The sequence below is a fragment of the Ambystoma mexicanum genome, chromosome 1p, assembly GCF_040938575.1.
Source record: "Ambystoma mexicanum isolate Mex_15411 chromosome 1p, UKY_AmexF1_1, whole genome shotgun sequence".
Taxonomy (NCBI): Eukaryota; Metazoa; Chordata; class Amphibia; order Caudata; family Ambystomatidae; genus Ambystoma; species Ambystoma mexicanum.
The window spans coordinates 417,917,690-417,939,383 of record NC_090921.1 but is presented as its reverse complement, the minus strand read 5'-3'; positions in this window follow the sequence as shown (position 1 = coordinate 417,939,383).

Here is a 21,694-nt window from a genome sequence, read left to right as displayed (position 1 = left end):
GCAGGATTGGCCACCGGCATTACTAATAGTGAAAAAACGTCAAACGTTGAGCGTCTATAGTCACAATTAAATGTATGGGGACACAGTATACTCCACAGGTGGTGCTGAAGTATGATTCTACATTAGAATAAGAAAAGTTGTATTTGTAACCTAACCAATATGGCAGCCAGAATTTGAAATCAGGTTTGGTTTAATCAAGCCTCGTTTCAACATGTTTTGCTGGTCACTTCTGGTTTTCCATGGTCAATACGATAATTGAACTCACTAACATCGTCTTTGTACATCCTGTCTTAGAACCTAGAGAAAGACAGTGGGCCTCATTCTGAGTAGGGCGCAAAGGGATACCGGGCATCGTTAAGGACATCGGTGCCGGTAATCCCTTTGCGCCCTACTACGAGGTCCCTTAGCGGGACTCGCTATGGGTGCCTGGTTTTACCAGGCGCCCTTAGCGGGAGCCCAAAGGGACCAGGGAGCAAATAACGGTACCGCAAATTGCGGTACCGTTATTAGCTCCCTCCCCATTCCCATTGAGCCCCTATAGGGGCTCAATGGGAATGGGGATTGCCTTTATCAATGGGGACTTACCGGTCCCGCAAAGGTCAGACTACACCGGTAAGTCCCCATTGAACTAGGTCGGAGTCGGTACCGGTATTGGAGGCAGCCATGGTGCTAATAGCACCATGGCTACCTCCAATCTCAGAATGAGGCCCAGTATGTTCCTGAATTTTCTTTAGTAATTGATTAGAGGCTTTAAGGCCCTTTTTGAGTCTGTCAGAATCGCTCTGTAGATGAGTTCTTCCTCATTCTGTGCCTCTGTATTTGTAGGACCTACTGGAGTTTGCTGTTGAGATGTCTTATGTTCTTGCACCTTACAGTATTGCCTTATCTGTCTGGGACCTCCTGCAAGTGTGTTCTGTTACACTGCCCTTTGTTCGGGTTTTGAGTCGATTACATGTTGGATTTTTCATCTTCACTCTGGACATGGGTTACTAATCTTATTTCGCTCTACCATTCCCAGAATGCCCTAGGATCAGTAGAACTTAACCCAGGTGGTAGAAGGAGCATGCCATTCCTGATTTACTTAAATCCTTCCACGGTGGATTGATAAAACAGGTGACAGAACTACAGGTACAAAGGTAGTATATTTACCCGATAGGCAGTAGTTGGGATAACACCTGTAGGGAGTTTATCTACAAGAGAATCGGCAGTTCCCTCCTTTGTCTAACTCAACAGTATCATATGGTTCAAATTATAAAAAGTGTTAAAGTTCTTTTCACTGGGATATTGGGCTCACCCAGATTATATGCATAAAACATTCTCTGGGATGTAGCGCCTTTCTGCTTCTGGCTCAGACTTGCAGTCACAGAGGGGATTGTGTAAAAGTCTGCAAAGGCAAGGGGTTTTTGGGACTGGTCTACCTCAACAGTGCTAGAATAGGCTAAATTGTAAAGTGTCCAGATTCCTCTTCCTTTGGACCCCCGCAAGGTCTCCCGCAGTTTCGAAGCACAAAGTAACTACTTCCTTCAGATATCGTAGTCTGCCCTCACATTCTCTAAACACAACACAGTGCCGGGGATATGGATCCCAGCTGCTTTTTCGCTTAAACGCATATTGTTAGAGATATAGCGCCCAGCTGCTTCTTAGACGTTAGCTACATGGATTTTGTGCCCAGCCTTGTCTTTGCCACAGGTCACAGGGACATAGCTGCCGGCTGGCTATTTGTAACATGAAACAGAAGCACAGTGCCTGGTACACTACTTTCTGATCTGGGAAACACCAGATCACTTTAAAGGGTATGATTGTTATGCTCACCTGGTATCCACAGGGACGCCACCCAGCTGAGTTACTCGCTGGTATGCTTCTCAGCTTTGCCCTGAGTGGTCTGCGGTGAAGGATCTGCCTTGTGGTAGAATTAGGCGTGCTCTCCGTCCTGCCTTCTTTGCAGGGGCGCGTTGTCTTTAATGGGCGAGTGCGGTCCAGTTACTTCACTGACGCCGGCCCGTTTGATATTGTTCAGGTAGGTCTTATTGCTGTTCTTTAGTTTTGTTGCTATCCTGCATGCCTTTCTTTGTTTAAAATGTCTCTTTTTTCTCCCTTAGGTATGCGGAGCTTCAGCGCGGCGAGCTGGCTTGGTTGAGCCCCGCTGGTAAATGATGGCGCATTAAGAGCGCTATGATGCGGTAAGCGCTATGCGCAGCGCTGCGAAGTCTTGCCTTTGCTAACCTGTGTTTTCCTTCCTTGTAGGTCGCAGTGTTCTTCAGCGCGAGTGGAATGTCCGGAGTGGTGCCAGCCGAGAGGCGACCAGCCAGGTAAGCCTTTTGAGCAGTTCGTAATTTGTAAATGTCTCTACAGTTTTCTTTAATGTTGCCTCTCTCTTCCTCTTTCAGGTCGTTCTGTCCGGGAGGCTTGCAGATTCGAGGAAGCTGTTCTCAGTAGCTGCGAGTGTTTAAAGATGAAGACTGCAGGTAAGATGCTACTGCTAATGATGTTCCTTTTGTCTCCTTGCAGGTTCTGCTTCTCCGAGGTTCGAGGGAATAGCTGGACACGGTGAGCGTCACGTTGCAAGCTTCAAAGTAACACGAAGCATGTTCTGCAGTCAGGGTGTGGTTTATATAGCCCAGGTAAAGTAGTATCAGGGAAAGTAGTTCTAGGCCTGCCACACCCAAAACACTTGGAACCAAGCTATGTAGATGCCTCCATGTTGGCTGACAATACAATAAAGTAGTTCCCAAGCACATTGTTGTTCATGGTGTATGAGCCTGACGCCATAGGCGCCAGGACTGGCCCCATGAGGGCTTTTGAAGAGGATGCCAGCCTCTAGAGGCCCGAGTCCTGACTCCACCTGGCCAATGTGTTTGCCAGTGGGGATTTTGCACGAGGGTCGTGACAATGGTGTCCTTTTCACAGCTTTTGGGCATGGATCCCTTCTCCCCCGTTGAAGGACAATGGTGCCATTCCCATGTGTTTTGGAGATTGTGTCGCCCTTCACACACATTACATGATATAGTGCCTTTGCCTTCTATCAGCTGGGTAGCCCATGTCAAGATCCTTAAGGGGTCTAGTTCCAAGGACCTTCCCTGAGCTTGCTGCAGAGAAATATGGCCTTTAATGTCAGCAACCTCAAGTCCCCCTTACGTTTCCTTTAAAGACTGAGGGATCAACAGAGAACTCAAAACCAAACAGGAATTTTCTAGCCTCTCTTATTCGCATGTTCAGAGACTGACTGACTTAAACCATTGCCGGATTGGTATCAATTCAAATGATTGGAGAATTGGCTTCGTCTTCCATGGAAGTCTGTCCATATCTTTCTAGGTCAAGTTCACTGCCTTTCATGGATTAAAGAGTCACTCACAGTCTCTGTTTATTTTTATAGTGCTTCCATTGGATTGGCAGAGGATTCGTCAGGATGCTTGTTGGTCCTTCTGGACTCTCTGCAACCTCAGATCATCTGATGGAGATCGGCCTTCATTATCTTCTGGAATCTTTAGGACCTCAGGGAATGTTCTTGATCTCCTTTTGGTAAAGCTTTGGGTGGCATCCTTTGTTCTCTGGCTACTGAAGCATTTCTCTGCTATTCGTTTTGGTACAATTTATAATGCAGTTGAGCCCATGAGTGGGAATCTGTGGCAGCAGGGTGTCTATTGGGGCAGAGGGGTTTCTGATTGGCCGTCTCGTAATTGAAGTACATGTGAGCCTAATTGGGTGTTCCCTGTGCTGTGGTCACTTGCAGAGGTTTCTTTTTTGATGATTGCAATATGTGTATCGAGGAGTTGCGCGACCAGGCACCTGTAAACCAAACTTTGTGAGCCTACCATTTCACTATTACCTTAATATATAATGCAGCTTATGTTTGTGGGACCCCGCAATAGATTTTTGGTGCCAAGATAGAGAACCGTTCCCAAGACTAGGGACGGGATGGAGGCCCTTTGGCTTTCAATGAATGCTACCTCTGGGGCCACCATTGCAGTGAAGGTGGCAGTTCTTGGCCCCCAGGATCTCCAGTGTGCCATCCAGTAGGCTCTCGTGTGTGCCTTGGCCACACCCTCTTGACTTGTGGCTGCTTCAATGAGAAGGCTCTCTGCTTTTTCCTCCTTAAGTCTCTCAGGCTTCTCTTGGTGAAGTTTCCTCTTGGCTCATTTTTCTTTAGCTCAGTTCTTTATCTCCTGCTCGTATCACTCCTGCAAATCCCTTTCTCCTCGTTTCTGCTGTACCAAGCGTGTATGAGGGGCCTCTTCTTTACGCACTTCTGCTTGCTTCTCCTCACTGAGAAATGTCTACAGTGGGCTCTGCCCTTTTTCCCAACCTTTGGGGATCTGCATTGGCTAATGTGTTCCTGCTGACTATCCTCAGTTGTTATAAAGTTCTCAGGAGATTATCAACTTCTCCTCATTGATGAGGATGTTCTCTGCCCCTCATCCTTCATGTACAGAATAGCAGGTCGAGAGTGTGGCCAGTGGAATGACACCACTATGGATAAAGAAAATTGCTTGTTGGGGGCGGTCTGCTTTACCTTAGAAGACTAGGGATAGGGTGTTGCCTGCCTAGTGTAAGTGTAATTCTCTCCTCAGATTTAGAGAATGTGTCACTCCAGGCACGACACAGCCTGAAAGATGGAGGGGGCCTCTGCAGCTCCCTACCTGCCCTGCCTCCAGGCAGCTCACCGCTCAGGTTCAATTGTAATGGTAGACTGGCTTTCCTGGGCTGACAAGAACCCTTTTAGCCTTTTTGCAATGGTGGAGACCAGAGTTTGTCACATTGCATAGTGTAACACAAATTCTGTAGTTATTTATTGATTTGTAGAGCGCCAAGGGGCCCGAAGGCATAAGGGCGCTGGCCCTAGTAAGGGTACAAACACATAACTTAAACACAAACAATCCTAAACACAAATAATAGCAATTCAGAATACGTTACAGGCCATGGAGTCTTAAAGAAGCCACAAGATCACATAAAGAGGTGTGTTTTTGGGTTATGTTTGAAAGTCCCCAGGAGTTCTATGCTTCTCAGTTCTGGGGCATAGCATTTCATACCCTAGGTGCCGCAGCAAAGAAAGCACTCCTCCCTACTATGGTTAGTTTTGTTCTAGGGACAGTAAGCTGATTGGTATTATTGAATCTTAATGACCTTTGTATGGGTTTTTTAATCAGGATTTCTACCAGATACTCTGGGTGATTGCCTGCTAAGCTTTTGTGAGTTATTGTGAGCTACCAGTGAGTCATTCTGGCTTACATGGCAGCTAGTGGAGCTTTCTCCTGGCTTGGAAGACGCAATCTCTCCTTTTGGGCCCTTCTATCACTCTCACCATACTGTTCTGGATTACCTGAAGTTTTGACAAGTTACTCTTGTTAATGCCCACCAGGAGGCATCTACAATAATCTTTTTTGAGCCAATATTAGCCTTGACCACAGTGATACAGTTTTCCTTGGACAAAAATGGGCACATCTGTCTCAGTAGTTTAATATGATAAGCTCACACGGAGACTATGCTGTTGACCTGGGAACGCATGCTCATTCTTTGATCCAGGTGGACCACTAGTGTCTTAACCGTTGCTTGCATAACGATCTTACAACCTGCGATCATGAATTGCTGAAACTCAGGACTCAGGTTGCATAGCATGGCCCTGGTGCCAGCAATCATGATCTCGGTTTTGTCGTCATTAAGAGCACGTCCATTCTTCACCATCCAGGTTATATCGAATGGACGATTAAACATCTGGCTCTGCCTCAAGGTTTTATCCATTTATGATGGGCCCTTCTGCAGGGAGAGCTATCAATCCCAAAACGGCACTTAGTCCTACATTAGCCGTTTCAGGAACCCAATTAAAACCCTTTTAATGACAGCACAATTTTCTGGGATCTGTGAAGGCATCATGAAGTAAGACACAGGCAACAGATTCACCTTTCTACAAAAGTTGTTTATTTTTCTTATATGTCGGGCTGGAGTAAGGCCTAACTTGCCCTAGGCTAAGGTGGGGCTTCCCTACCTAAAGAAAGTAAGGATAGGCTGTGTCATTAAGTTCAACTTAAAAGTCTGACTGTGTCCAAAATCTATACTTGCCCTCACAACTAAAGATATGAAATGTGTAGTGGATGTCAGCAATAAAAGAAACAATGTTCAGCATATAGTTCTGACCTTCTTTCAGCTACTGGCTTGCTTTTCAGCTTACCCTTCCCAGGTTCAAACAGTTCCAAAAAGGCCTTGGGGTTCCTTTCCCCAAGTTCAAAACAACTCCAGAAGACCCCCAGGGTTCCCCTTCCCCACGGTCAACACAGTTCACAAATTCTTGAGGTTCCCTTCCCCGAGAAAGCAGCTTTTCATAGTTTCAAACCCACAGTCAATTCAAATCTCTCAGCTTTCAATAATGATTCCAGCTCAACTTTGTAACCCTTCAAGTTTTCCAAAAGATCACATAGATTGCTCCTTTCTTCAATCACTTCAGCACCTATTAAACAAAACAACTTCTGTATCTTGACTTTCTTTGGTACTTCCCAAGTAGGCGTTACTCGGTCTAGGCGCAGCTGTCGGACCACAAGGTCCACCCGTTACAGGTCATGCAACTGATAACCTTTGGCACTTTGTTATATTGTTGGCTTTCCTTGGTTCTTTTCAAACCAGGGGGTTCACTCGGTCTAGGCACAGTTGTCGGACCACACAGTTCACCCACTAAAGGTCACACAACCGATTACCTTGTGCATTTGGTTACCCACTTATGTTTTCTTGCTTTTGAACCTTTATCATTAGTCGGCATTCAATTCTGCTTTTCTCTCACAGTCTCTTGGCTTTGCCATAATGTGCTTTCCATCCCGTAGGTATCTTTGAGCTCACACTTATTTCAGGTTCATCTTCCCAAAACTTATATCTCATACAATCCTCCTGGCCTTCTTGCCAACACAGGTTTTCTTTTGTTAAATTGGTGTTCTCAATTCACATTCAATTCTGTTTCTCCTTGGCAGGCTCTTTCTTAGGCAACAGCATGACATTCACAGAACTCACTTCGTGGTGTTTATTCCTTTTCATCACCTTGATTTCATATCATCCATTAGCACTTCTCACTTGCTTTTCACTTAGTTCATAAGTGCTCATTAATGGCTTTTACTTTGTTCATACTTTCACATTGTCCATCAATGCTTATTACTTGTTTTTAGTGAATTCATAAATGCACATCACTTTTCACTCATGCAGTTATTTTCATATACTGGGCATATCTTTTCTGTGTTTCGGGATTCAATAATACTTGTAGCGTTTCAAAAGTATTTTGCAGCTTGCTCGATAATCAATATTCTTTCATTCGGCCTCCAAACCCATTCATTTTACGTTTTTGTTCTATAAGCGTTTCAATCTGCCCAATTCCAGCCCCTGCAGTGCCCCGGTATGAGTGTTCTCCTCCGGGTGTCTTTGGTCTCCTCTCTGGCTCTCTCTCGCTCCCCCTGTGCTGGTCGGGAGCTCCGGCGAGCAGCGCTCGTCTTCTTCGAACCTTGCTGTAGTGGTGCGGTGTGCTGGAGTCTTCTGTGTCCCACAACGTGGCTGTGGGCACATGGGACTACAAAGATGTTGACCCTCTTGTGGACCACTCAGGCATTGGCGTCTCTCCCATCCGTCTGCAACATTCGCCCTCCTTTTCACCGGACCCTCTACAGCCAGTCGGGTTACTGCGTCCTTCTTCTCAGGCAGGTTTCCCCTCGCTCCTGCATGTCTCTCCTTTTATGCAACCATAGCCTTTCAATTGGTTGAGAGTGCAAGTCCTTAGCCTGACCATAGTTAATTGTATTAGTAGGACTGCCTGGCCATTGTAATGGTACTCCATAGTCCTCTTCCTTGTCCGAGTACTAAAGTGGTATGAATAACTGGAAGTGTTCATAACCCCCAGTTGCTTCTTACTCATCCCAGTCTTAAAGAAGTGTGATTGTGGGGCAGTTGGGTTGTGTGAAAGAGGAAAAGACTGAATGGAAGGGAGCTCAATTCCCAGTTGTTTCTTCCCTGTTTTGGTATGGCTCTGAAATTTCTCTGTATTAACAAGAGGAGGTTGACATGGGTTTAACCTGCCCATATAAGGAGGTGTTCTCCTAGTTGTTCTCTTCTTTACCCCTCAATAGTATTGGTATTTCTGAGGGTCATTTTGGAAGGCGCAAAATGGAGGGTTTTGACCCTACCCAATAAAGGCTTCTGGGGTTGAAGGTTCATTGTGAAATGGAGCTGGGGAAAACTGTGTGTCGCCCAAGGACATCCTCTCTCCACTCCCCAAATATCCCTTATCCAGGTGACCCTCCCTCGCATTTCCACCCCCATGGTGGGATCCAAAATCCCTGGCCACCTGAGCAGAGGATATCAGGGAGAAAAAGTGAAGACGCCCTCAGGTTTCTCACAGAACCCTAACAATTATCACACCTTTGTTACCCAGTGTTTATTCTATTTTATGAAGGTCCATTTAGTGCACACACAGATTTTGAGTCGATTACATGTTGGCACTTTAACTGCTGTAGGGAGTGGGTTACTAATCTGCTTTTTCTCTGCCATTCCGGAACCTGCCAAAATCAGTCAAACTTTTGCATTTATAGTCCCTCAGAGGACATGGAAACCAAGGGGCATTCCAATCTACAACTGGAGAGAGGTATTTTAAGAAATGGCCAAAAGATCTACCTTCCAATTTATAAGGAGTGGCCTTCCATTGCATGGTCCACTAGAGGCCTTCCAATATATGGCCTGTCTGCCTTACAATAAACAACGCTCTTGAGGCCCTCTAATCTATTACCACATGACAACTAACCTCGGCCTGTGGTTTGAAAGAACCTTTATTCTGTCGGCTTGATACAACTTTATGTGGACCTCTAACATACCTTTTCAAGAGTTATAGAGAGGCTTATCGTGGTCCCTTGAGAGGAATTGCTGTACTGTTCAGGGTTTGAGTGCTTTATTAACCTTTTGTGCTAACATTATTACGTGTACTGCTGTATTTATGTGAGAAAATATGTAGTGTACATTTTTGTTTATGGTGTGCTCTTATTAAGCTAGGCTTCAGAGAATGATACAAACAGCTTTCTTTCTTCATATTTTAAAGATACACAAGTGTAAATAAAATGCTAATGATAATTAAGTGAAACACGGCTGGTGGTTTGTCTGCATTAGCACCTTAACACATCAGTTATTTTACATATATATTATAGTTTTGTGGCATAAGATAACACATTTACTTCTGTTGACAGGATCAGGTACACTTACAGCTAGATCTATGGAAATGTGTCACATATGCAGAAAGATGTCTGCAACCTGCAAGTAAATGTTTGAATTCTGACAGCTTCATGTCTGCCTTTTTTTACTTCTGCATTCAATAAAATCAGTACCGCTAAATTGGGTAATAGCACCATGTGTATTTTACAATGCCATGAAGCAGCAACACTTTGGTAGTATGTAGTGGGAAGAGTAACACACAAAAATACTATTCCTATTAAAGCTAACTGAGGAAGAGTTGGAGTGTGACAGAAGAATTTAGAGTGGTACATGGTGTTGGATTGGGAAAAGGTGATGCAAAGTAGGGACAGCGATTTAGGTTCAAAATAGTTGATGGGGTGAGGACCCCACTACATGCCTTAATACAGTCCTGAAATAAATATTCTGCAGCCCAGTGTGATAGGTTCACGGACCTGACCATGTCAGGGGACAGTGACCCCTCTCACACTGGGGTGAGAGGCCTATAAGGGTTTTTAAAGGAGCCAGTTCTGCCAAAGAGGTGGGTGTGGGAGTTGGGAGGGCCCTAGCCTCTGTCCCCTCTACCTGTGCCTGGAAGAACGAACTGAGTACCACCTTTTCCTGCCTCATAAATTGCATTGCACAATGATGACCAGTTTCTTTTTTGTTTGTCTCATAGGACTACATCAACAAGAAGGCCTGTTGGCTGAGGAGAGAGTGAACAACCCAATCAGGAGAGAGGCAGCTGTGGAAGAATTTATAGCTAATAAAGATGAGGGCTAGAATAAAACAAACGAGAAAGGCCTTTTTGGCAAATCAAGAGGAACAATATGTATAGAATCTGTAAATTATTGGAGATTTCTGCCTCTTGTTTGCTATCATAATTTAAATAAATGCCTGTCAAACTGCATAGTGTGCCCCAATTTTTCAAATATAGTGAAAGTGACTTTTGGACTGCCTTTATATAAAAGAATGACCGATGCCAGATCTGAAGTAGTTATTTCTCCGGAGAATACAGCAAGTCATGGAATTAAGGGGCCGATTCATGGAACAAACGTGCGCCGAAAATCTACGCGCAAGCAGGCGCAAGCAGGCGCAAGCGGAAAAAAAGAGGCGCACGCGCACGCGTGCGATTCATGGAAGTCCCTGCGCGTGTCTTCCTCGGGATGTGCGCCAAACCCGTGAATGGCGCACACGTCACTGCAACATCGTGAAAGGCGTGCGCGACGCGCACAGTGAAAGCGCACAACCGCAGCGCACACACCAGAAAGTGGGCGGGACATGGGGCGTAACGCGCGGAATGGGGAACAACGCGCGAAAATAAGGGCGTAACTGGGGATGTACTGCAGGGAAGCAGACGGAACGCCCACACGCACTCGAACCACACGTATTCATGGAACCGAATAGGGCAAAGCCACGCACAGCCAAAGACACGCACAAGCGGAAACACGGCCGCCACACGAAGGCAGGCGGTAGAGTCCCAGCGCATCAAAAAAGTGGCGCGCGGGAAGTTAAATACGCGATTGAGCGGGTACGTGGATTTCAGGGGTGCGCGAGAAATTCTACACGCGATTGGCCTGGGTACGTGTATTACAGGGGTGCGCGAGAAAATCTACACGCGATTGGGCTGGGTACGTGGATTTCAGGGGTGCGCGAGAAAATCTACACACGATTGGCCTGGGTACGTGTATTACAGGGGTGCGCGAGAAAATCTACACGCGATGGGCCTGGGTACGTGGATTTCAGGGGTGCGCGGGAAGTTCCACACGCGATTCGGCCGGGTACGTGGATTTCAGGGGTGCGCGGGAAGTTCCACACGCGATTGAGCGAGGTACGTGTATTCCGGGGGTGCGCGGGAAGTTACACACGGGATTGAGCGGGGTACGTGTATTTTGGGGGTGCGCGGGAAGTCAAATATGCGATTGAGCGAGGTACGTGTATTCCGGGGGTGCGCGGGAAGTTCCACACGCGATTCGGCCGGGTACGTGGATTTCAGGGGTGCGCGGGAAGTTCCACACGCGATTTGGCCGGGTACGTGGATTTCAGGGGTGCGCGGGAAGTTCCACACGCGATTGAGCGAGGTACGTGTATTCCGGGGGTGCGCGGGAAGTTACACACGGGATTGAGCGGGGTACGTGTATTTCGGGGGTGCGCGGGAAGTCAAATATGCGATTGAGCGAGGTACGTGTATTCCGGGGGTGCGCGGGAAGTTACACACGCGAATGAGCGGGTACGTGTATTTCGGGGGTGCGCAGGAAGTTCCACACGGGTACGTGGATTTCAGGGGTGCGCGGGAAGTTCCACACGCGATTTGGCCGGTACGTGGATTTCAGGGGTGCGCGGGAAGTTCCCCACGCAATATGGCCGGGTACGTGGATTTCAGAGGTGCGCGGGAAGTTCCACACGCGATTGAGTGGGGTACGTGTATTCCGGGGGTGCGCGGGAAGTTCCACACGCGATTGAGCGGGGTATGTGTATTACAGGGGTGCGCGGGGAGCAGCACACGTGAATTGCACGTGTGGGTCCTCCCAGGTGTACCCTCTACACCCTCCACGGCCCCTGCAGGTGGCTCACACCACAGGGGCCTACCCAGCACATGTCCTGCAGGCACCCCATCCACCATGCCCATGCCCACCAGCCAACCCACATATCAACTAGCACTACTGCCCACCAACGCATGTCCCCCTGCACCCCCAGCCACCAGGGGCACCCTCCAGCAGGCCCCCACCCATGTCTCCCAGCACCCCCACCCACCAGCCACCAGGGGCAGCCTCCACCAGGCCCCCACCCATGTCTCCCACCACCCCCACCCACCAGCCACCAGGGGCAGCCTCCACCAGGCCCCCACCCATGTCCGACTCATGTCTCCCACCACCCCCACCCCCCAGCCACCAGGGGCAGCCTCCACCAGGCCCCCACCCATGTCTCCCACCACCCCCACCCCCCAGCCACCAGGGGCAGCCTCCACCAGGCCCCCACCCATGTCTCCCAGCACCCCCACCCCCCAGCCACCAGGGGCAGCCTCCACCAGGCCCCCACCCATGTCTCCCAGCACCCCCACCCCCCAGGGGCACCCTCCAGCAGGCCCCCACCCATGTCTCCCAGCACCCCCACCCCCCAGCCACCAGGGGCACCCTCCAGCAGGCCCCCACCCATGTCTCCCACCACCCCCACCCACCAGCCACCAGGGGCAGCCTCCACCAGGCCCCCACCCATGTCCGACTCATGTCTCCCACCACCTCCACCCCCCAGCCACCAGGGGCAGCCTCCACCAGGCCCCCACCCATGTCTCCCACCACCCCCACCCCCCAGCCACCAGGGGCAGCCTCCAGCAGGCCCCCACCCATGTCTCCCAGCACCCCCACCCCCCAGCCACCAGGGGCACCCTCCACCAGGCCCCCACCCATGTCTCCCACCACCCCCACCCCCCAGCAGTGCAGGGGCAGCCTCCACCAGGCCCCCACCCATGTCTCCCACCACCCCCACCCCCCAGCCACCAGGGGCAGCCTCCACCAGGCCCCCACCCATGTCCGACTCATGTCTCCCACCACCCCCACCCACCAGCCACCAGGGGCACCCTCCACCAGGCCCCCACCCATGTCCAACTCATGTTCCCCACCACCCCCACCCCCCAGCACTGTGGGGCACCTGCCAGCAGGCCCCCACCCATGTCCAACTCATGTCTCCCACCCCCCAGCACTGTGGGGCACCTGCCAGCAGGCCCCCACCCATGTCCAACTCATGTCTCCCACCACCCCCACCCCCCAGCACTGTGGGGCACCTGCCAGCAGGCCCCCACCCATGTCCAACTCATGTCTCCCACCCCCCAGCACTGTGGGGCACCTGCCAGCAGGCCCCCACCCATGTCCAACTCATGTCTCCCACCCCCCAGCACTGTGGGGCACCTGCCAGCAGGCCCCCACCCATGTCCAACTCATTTTCCCCACGCAACATGTCATCACAGTCCAGATCCCTGGTCTCTATGGTCAGCCCCCAAATGCAAAACACCCACCCGAGTTTTGCATCCACCCACTCATATTTTGCAATTACATCACAGAACACCAATTGCAAGTTCCAAAACAAACACATGTCCCTCACATACAACCAATGGGTGTCAGTGATTCTCAAAACACATAACATGAAATGCATGAAAACAATGAGATACCACACATTGAAGTTCAAGAAACAAATAATGTATTAAAGGAAAGATGAATAGAAACAAAAATGAAGAAACAGAAATGTGAATGGAAAAAAATGAAAAGAAGCATGTCCGTTCAAAACTTAAAAAAATAAAGAATATAGAAATCCAAAGTAATGTAGTATAAAGTCAATGTCCACCAAACAAAATCCAATGTGAAATAAAAATAATAAGCCATTGATCCATGGAGAATGTTAAAAAAGAAAGTATGTACAAGTCCACAACTATGTACAATGCAAGAAGCCAGGGTCCATTATCCCAACAAAATAAAGGAAACCTAACTAACTACACTAACTAATAAAAAAAACTATATACAAAAATGTGGCCAATGTCCAAAAGGTCCAAATGAAATAAAAACAAAAATGAAACTTAACACTATCTACATAACTATGTACAAGGGCAGCGGGCTAGTTCCACGGCTCACTTCTGGATGTGCCGGGCCAGGGCATCATCGAACTCCTCCTCAATGTCCCGGAGGCGGTCCTCCTCCATGGCCTCGAGGGTCCGCAGGGCCGTCGACGTGTCCACCTCCAAAGCCCTGCGGATTGCCTCGAGGCACTCGACCCGCCTCAGGGCCCTCTGCATGGAGTTCTCCGCCCTGACCATAGAGAGCCGTGCCTCTTCCGCCCGCTGCCGCTCCGCATCTATGGCGTGGCCCACCCGCTGCCACACGGAAGACACATTTAGTCCTGGGTCCTCCTGCCCTCTGGCCGATGCCTGCCCCTCCGATGTCGAAGGCCCCGAGCCTTCATGGCTCCCACCATGGTGCTGCTGCTGCTGTGCCTCTGCCCCTGCACTGCCTCCTGCTGCCTGCACATCCTCCGCCGGCTGGGGTGCAGTCGTTGACGTGGCCACCCCTGCTGGACGTCCGACTCCCGACTGTGGCAGGGATGCCTCCTCCACCAGCCTGGCCGCACCGTCAGAGGCAGCTCCACAGGGCACCCAGGTGACTGATGGGTGGGAAGATGGCACAGAGTACGACTGGCGCGTAGGGGGTCCAGCTGAGGAGGGGGTCGTGGCAAGCCCCATCAGACGGAGGAATCCGGCCTGGGTGACCTGTCCCAGCAGGCTGACGTGGTCAACGAGCCATTCGAGATGACGTGCAGTCTCTTCATGAAAAGACTGCAGGTCACCTCGCATGGCCCGTTGACGCAACGCCACACCAGCCAGGACAGGCTCAACCCGGGCCTGGATAGCCACGTCCGCAGGCAGAGGAAGGCCAGTTGACGTCAGCTCATCCCCTGCCTGAAAACTGGTCTGGACATAGGCATCCCTGCTGGTGCCAGATGATGCAGGGACAGGATCAGGGACAGGATTGCACACAGGCACCTCCGCGGCGGCCTGTGCTGCCTCCTGTCCCTGGTCCTGCACTGCACCACTAGCACCAGTGGGATCCCCACCCCCAGACCCCGTCTCCGGTGCTTGCACGGCCTCCTCCTCCACCAAACCCCCCACCAACCTGGATGACTCTGTGCCATCTTCCCCCGTTGGGCCCTGTGGGGTCCCAGCTGCCCCTTCTGCTGCCGAGGAGTCCAACTGCAACCTCCGCCTCTTGGACCTCCCCCCGGCAGCTGCGGCCTGGGACGCGGCACCGGACTCCTCACTCCCCGACGAGATGACAACATGGGAGGGGAGCCGGGCCTTGCGTCTCCGGCTGGCGGTGGGATCCCCGCCGCTGTGCTCCACAGCACCTTCTCCGCCCTCTTCATCAGTTGACGCTGCAGACAGGGAGAAACAAAACACACGCATCAGGGCACTGTACAATGGACACATACACACATGACAGTTGCACATGAGTGGCATTGGCAAACCTCAGACATGTCATCACGATCACCAACACACATGTCATTACAACTCGCACACACGAGCCATACCACAGCCATTTCGCAACTGCCAACACCATCCATACACATACAACAGCATGAGCAGACAAAGGTGAGCCAGACATCACATGCAACACATGAAGTGCACCACACATGTACACACACCACCACACTTGCATGCATGTGTACACATCTGCCAAGTGTCGCAGTGTTCAGACGGGCATCCATGTCACATCTGCCCATCAGGCTTCCACTTAAAGCTGTCACATGCATCCATGTTGCATCACTGTTGCACCCTTGTCAAATACACACACATGCACATGTACACAGCGCTGATACATGCAGCTGAAAACAACATACATGCGTGACATCACGGACATGTCTACTCACATACACATTCATACAAACTTGTGTGCCCACACAACTGCATATGGCATGCAAGCCCACACACACAGGCACCATCCATGTCTCACACATTACAGCCCTCGCATGTGTCAGCCCCACGGCCCTGTACACCTGCACCCATACTCGACCCCATACAAACAGATGTGCAACCTGCACACTACTGAACAATCACCACACGCACTGCTCACAATCAGGATGCATGTACACTCACCGCTCGACTCCAGACGGGTCTGCCTCTCAAGGACCTGGACGTGGAGCGCTGGGGATATGCGTTCCAGGACCCTCATCTGTTCTTCCGACAAGTGGCCCCGGCGCCCCTTGGCATCCGCTGCCTTCAAGAGGCGCCGGGCCTTGTTCAGGGTCCTGGACCTGAAGTCCTCCTAGCGCTTCTTGACATGTTGGAAGTCGCGGACTGCCACCCCCTCCGCGTTGATGGCAGTCACGATGTCAGTCCAGATCCGAGTCCGTCCTTCCTTGTCGGCGCGGGAACTTCCGAAGAGGGCATCATACTGCCCCAGGACTTGCTCCACCAGGACACCAACTTCGGTGGCACTGAAGCTGGTGCCCCTCTGCCTCTCTGGCCGGGGGTTGTCAGTGGTCACAGATGGAGTTTGCCCCGACATGACAACCCCAGAGGCAGGAGTGGGTGGGCAACTGGGTCCTGGGGCTGGGCTGTGGAGCGATGGAATCCCAGTCGTGAGTCTTTGGTTCCAGCAGGGGTGGTCACACCAACAGCACCCCTGGCTGATGTGCAGGCAGCAAATGGCAGGGCACGTGGGCAGCAGGCAGTCAGGCAGCAGCAGATGGCAGGTGGGAGCGTGCTCGGGGCTCTGGGGGGCAGTAGTTCGGCCTTCTGGGCAGGAGCGTGGTCTTCCGTGTGCTTACGCGTGGCCAGCTTGATACGGAGTGATTTGGCACGTGAAAATTCTGCACGTCAGCGTGTAATTCGAGGAAAGGCCCTTAGCGCGTAAGCGCGTCTGCACGCATACGCATTTTCATTGGACCAAAGGCCCTCAGCGCGTGAGCGCGTCTGTGACGTGACGTGCGAGGGAGTATCCCTCATTGCACGTGATGACAGTACACACGTGGATTCCAACCAATCGCGTGTGAAAGTTCACGGGACCCCGGAACACACGTACCCAGGCCAATGGCGTGTGGAAGTACCCGCGCACCCCGAAACACACGTACCCAGGCCAATGGCATGTGGAACTACCCGCGCACCCCGAAACACACGTACCCAGGCCAATCGCGTGTGGAACTACCCGCGCACCCCGAAACACACGTACCCAGGCCAATGGCGTGTGGAACTACCCGCGCACCCCGAAACACACGTACCCAGGCCAGGCCCCTCCGATCACACGCGATGACACCCGAATACGGGAAACCAACGAGTCCGCCCACACGGAGGCGTCCCGCGCCCGCGCACAGCATAAAAGTGCGCGCAAACAACAAACGCGTATATACAGCGACGATGAATGCCCCATTTGTTGCTGCACTGATTGTGGGACACCGCAGGAGGAGGAGAATAGCCAGTGCACGCATTTTTGCACCACGGACAAGCCTTTTTGGGATGCCTGACGACCAGGTCTACGGCAGGTATAGGTTTCCACCCCATATCATCCTAGACCTGGTCAGGGAGTGGGAAGATGACCTCACATCCCCCACCCTTTGCTCCCAAGCATTGAGCCCCTTGGAGAAGCTGCTCAATGTCTTGCATTTTTTGGCCACTGGGTCGTTTCAGCGGACCACTGCCATAGTGGGGGGGGTCTCACAGGCCACGCAGTCACGCTGCCTACACCAGGTACTGGCAATCATGACAGCGCGCCCCTCAGTCCGCAGGCACATATACATGCCCAGAACACCCGCAGAAAGGCAGGCCGTTGTCCTGGATTTTTTCAGGGTGGCACACTTCCCCAAAGTGCTCGGTGCCATAGATTGCACCCATGTGGCCCTACGTCCACCTAGGGCCACTGAGCACATCTACCGAAACCGCAAGCACTGGCATTCCATCAATGTACAGGTGGTATGCGATGCAAAGGGAATCATCACCTCTGTCTATGCAAACTACCATGGCGCCACCCATGACAGTTTCATATACAGACTGTCCGCCCTGAGCCGGGCCCTGGAAGCTGGGCAGCATGGCGACACATGGCTCCTAGGTGAGTACAAATGCCCTTGCACATGCATGCAAGTCACACACAGATAAATATACCAACCCTAATAATCTCACCAATTATCACCTCCCCAGGGGACAGTGCCTACCCTCTGAGCAACCACATGATGACGCCAATCCGGAACCCCACCACACCACCCCAGGTAAGATACAACGCTGCCCATATTGCAACCAGGGGCATAGTGGAGCGCACATTCGGAGTGCTCAAGTCACGTTTCCGCTCCCTTGACCGCTCTGGTGGGCAACTACTCTATGCACCACCAGTTGTGTGCAGGATTATTGTGGCAGCATGTGTCCTGCACAATGTTGCAACACGGCAGGGTGTCCCGGTGGACATGGTGGTGCCCCCACATCCCCAACCACAGGCACAGGCGCTGCCCATGGGAGGGGACAGGGCACGTGGCGAGGTAGCCCGGACCCAGCTTGTGGCCACATTTTTCACCTAAACTCCCACCCCTGCGGAGTGCACACAGGCCTGGCACATACCAGGTGACAATCGATGATGACAAAGTGACAGTCAACTGTCACAACCCTACGACCCTGAGATAGTTGCCATGGAAGTGCCACATCGTCTGCATCCCTAGCTACTTAAACACAAGCTATCCTGTGCAACCAAAATGCACACATATGACATGTGACATGACATGAGCCATACACAAGTATTCAAAGGCACAATGAGGCAGTGGGGGGGGAACAAGGGAACACAGAGAACGGTACTACTAGGCCAGGTGTCATTGAGATTGTGCAAGTGCAGGGGTAGGGGGAAGGGAAAAGTGCAAGGGGAAGGGTGGGGGGGAGTCCAGTACAGGGGAAGTAGGCCAAAAAAATAATACATAGGTCGCCTGGTGGCAACTGCAAAGGTAAGTGCAGACAAGTGCTGTGAAGGGAGGGCTGTAGGGATAGAGAGACAGTCCCGCAGTGCAGGGGTTGCCAGGGTGGCAGTGCAAGTGGATAGTGGCTGGCCCAGGGACCGAGGTTGGTGAGAGTGTCCCAGTTGCAGCTCCTGTGCAGTTCCAGTGAAGAATTCTGCAAGGGAGAGGCAGAGAGTAAGCAGAAGCAAAGAGGAAGGTCTTGAGGTGCTTCCAGAACTGGAGATGGTTCCCCTCAAGTTCAAATCAGGCAGGAAGTCTGTTCGAGGGGGAGGGCCCTGCTGCGGAGAGAAACCTACCCCCAGCTAGTTGCTCTGAGAAGCGGATGACCTGGACATGCAAGGTGTGCATCACACACACCTGCAAAACAGGCCATGGCCATCACTGTCATGTCAGTCAAACCCTCCCAAACATCAACATGACATGGCAAGCAATACCCATACACCGACCCAGTAACGATAAGGTACACATTGCCATGTCCTAAATGTACAGTGGCATCGGACAATGATGCCTGACCCGGAATCCGATGAAATGACAGACCAACAAAAAGTCCCACCCAAAATACGTCGATTCCAAATGCATTACAACAGTCGTAGACGTAACATCACAATGAATGCCTGTCAATATGCACATTATGCATTGCAAAATCAACACTGCAGCTCATGTGTGCAGTGTCCTACTCCTGCATCACACTGCTCAGCGCACATCACAGTGAACAGCCATTGCGTGTGATGCACACCCTGAGCATCACATCTAAGTGACAGACTACATCAAACATCAAATTAGGCATGTACTGGAACCATAACCGGTCACAGAACATGTGCTGCCGGGACACAGTGGGCACCAGAAGGCAAACAGTGTACACGTGGTTATGCAAGGGGGGGGAGTACATGGAGTGCATCCGAGTGCAAGTGTGTGGTTCTGCAAGGACATGCACTCCACATATGCATGTGCACTCAAGTAACCATCAGTGTTCCCTACACATCACATGTGAACATCCACCATGTGCACACCCCAGCATGTCAAACCACTACTATCCCCTCGCACCTGAAAGGAAAACACAACACATGAACAGGCATTGATCAGCAGAACACAACATGTACATAGGACAACAACATTACAATGTCAGAGTTCCCATCACACTGCAGGGCAACGCAACTATCAACAACAACCCCCCCCCCCCTCGCAATTGACCATGCCCACTGAACAACTGCACCTGGGTCATGGAGCCTCCAACCCTCATTCCCACCTGGCCACAGGATCACCTTTACCCTTCGTGTCCATCTCCCACCATGTGTGTAAAGAGATGCCTGAACCCTCAGAATCCACACTCATTTCCTAAATCACATAATCCAAGGCATGAAAAGGAACCCAAACACCCTCCAGTAGATGACTTGACGTAGCAGTACGTCTCAAAGGCCAAGTACTACCACAATGATGCAACAACCAAGGTAGCACAGCAAAACAATGTCACGACAGGATGTGAGACATGTGTGGTACATGACATAGGATGATGCACCATGAATGGATGTGTACTGTCACGGGTCCCCTGTACAGGCGCCGGAGTCTCATGAAACAACCACCCACACCATGTCCCGGGGGCCTGCAAGGTCAAACTCACACAGGCCCCTGAGATTCTGGTGGGGAATGAGGTTCAGGGATATGCAGTCGGGACAGGTGTAGACACACTGGATGACTGGAATGCGTGGCAGGTGAGGGGAGTAGGAATGAAACATGAAACCAGGGAATGCACGAAAATGTACAACCTGCATGAACACATGCACAATCCAAACAAACTTGGACATCATTGTCATGGCCTTCTGAAGTCCAGGCTCAGGAGTGGTACGAACCAACCACCCCCTCTAGGGTTTTGGCGCCTGCAAGTTCGGGGCTTACACAGGCATCCGCAACCCCAGTGGGGAAAGAGGGTCAGGGAACATTGCTTGGATAGGCATGGGAAGCAGGAACACCGGGTAGAGGGTACAGGTTTCAAAATTGCATAGGATCACGGGTGATTAGGGTAAAAAACATACCAAATAGGACCACACATACATCCATGCATCAGTACACTCCCCAGCAAGCCTATGCAGGGCAGTTTGTAAGAAAATACAACAAGACACTTAGCTCTGGTTTTGAGTGCTGGCCTCCTGCCTGCGCACTCTCAGGTCCGGTTACAGGAGCACTGCAATGCTGCAAAGAGAGACACAGTCAGCAACCTGTACGTGCCAATTACACAAAAACACAACACAAAACATGCCCCATAACAACATACAACTCTACAAACAGACAATCTGTGCTCCATGCTTCGTACCCATATATAACATCACCCCTGTGACGGGTCATTCACAGTCAATGCAGTAAGTCAGCCGCTGGTGGGTGCTTGGCAAATGGAACACCAATGTGTCACAATTCACACAACATGCAAGGTTCCCTGGGTAAGCAGACAGACCCATATGGCAAGCTATGTCTACAGAGCAAGTTGCGTACCACCATGACCAAAACAAAGTTGCCAGTGCATTTATCATGAAGTACGTGGAATAGACATGCACTGCACCCGAGTATGTCCCTTGCTGTATGTCCCTGTGAGCTGCCCCTTTCCATGTCTTGGAAGGCTACATGGTTGATACAAGTGCCTCAATGAACCTTGGTGTACCGCAGGCTATGTGCCACTGCCCCCGCATGTGTCCCAGACAACCCTACTATCAACAGCCATCAGTCCACAAACACATCTGAGCTGCATTGTGTGCTTCAACACCAATATTTGTCTAAGCTCACCCTCAGTGCTGTGACTAAGCCTGCACGTGCAACTCGCCTGGTGCAAGCTTTGCTGTCTCGTGGCCCCCCTGTGATGCTCACCTTGCCTGGAGTTCCTTGGAACATGTCAGCAGTTCTAGGATGTGGGTCTGCAATCACTGTGGCTCTGCTTGTGCACACATGTGCATGTGGGCACCAACAAACGGGTCAGGAATTACGTCGTCCAATGGGCCATGTCTGCTGGCAAAGGTGCTCTGGTGCCTCATCCCCCTGCAGAAAGTGCATGAAACAC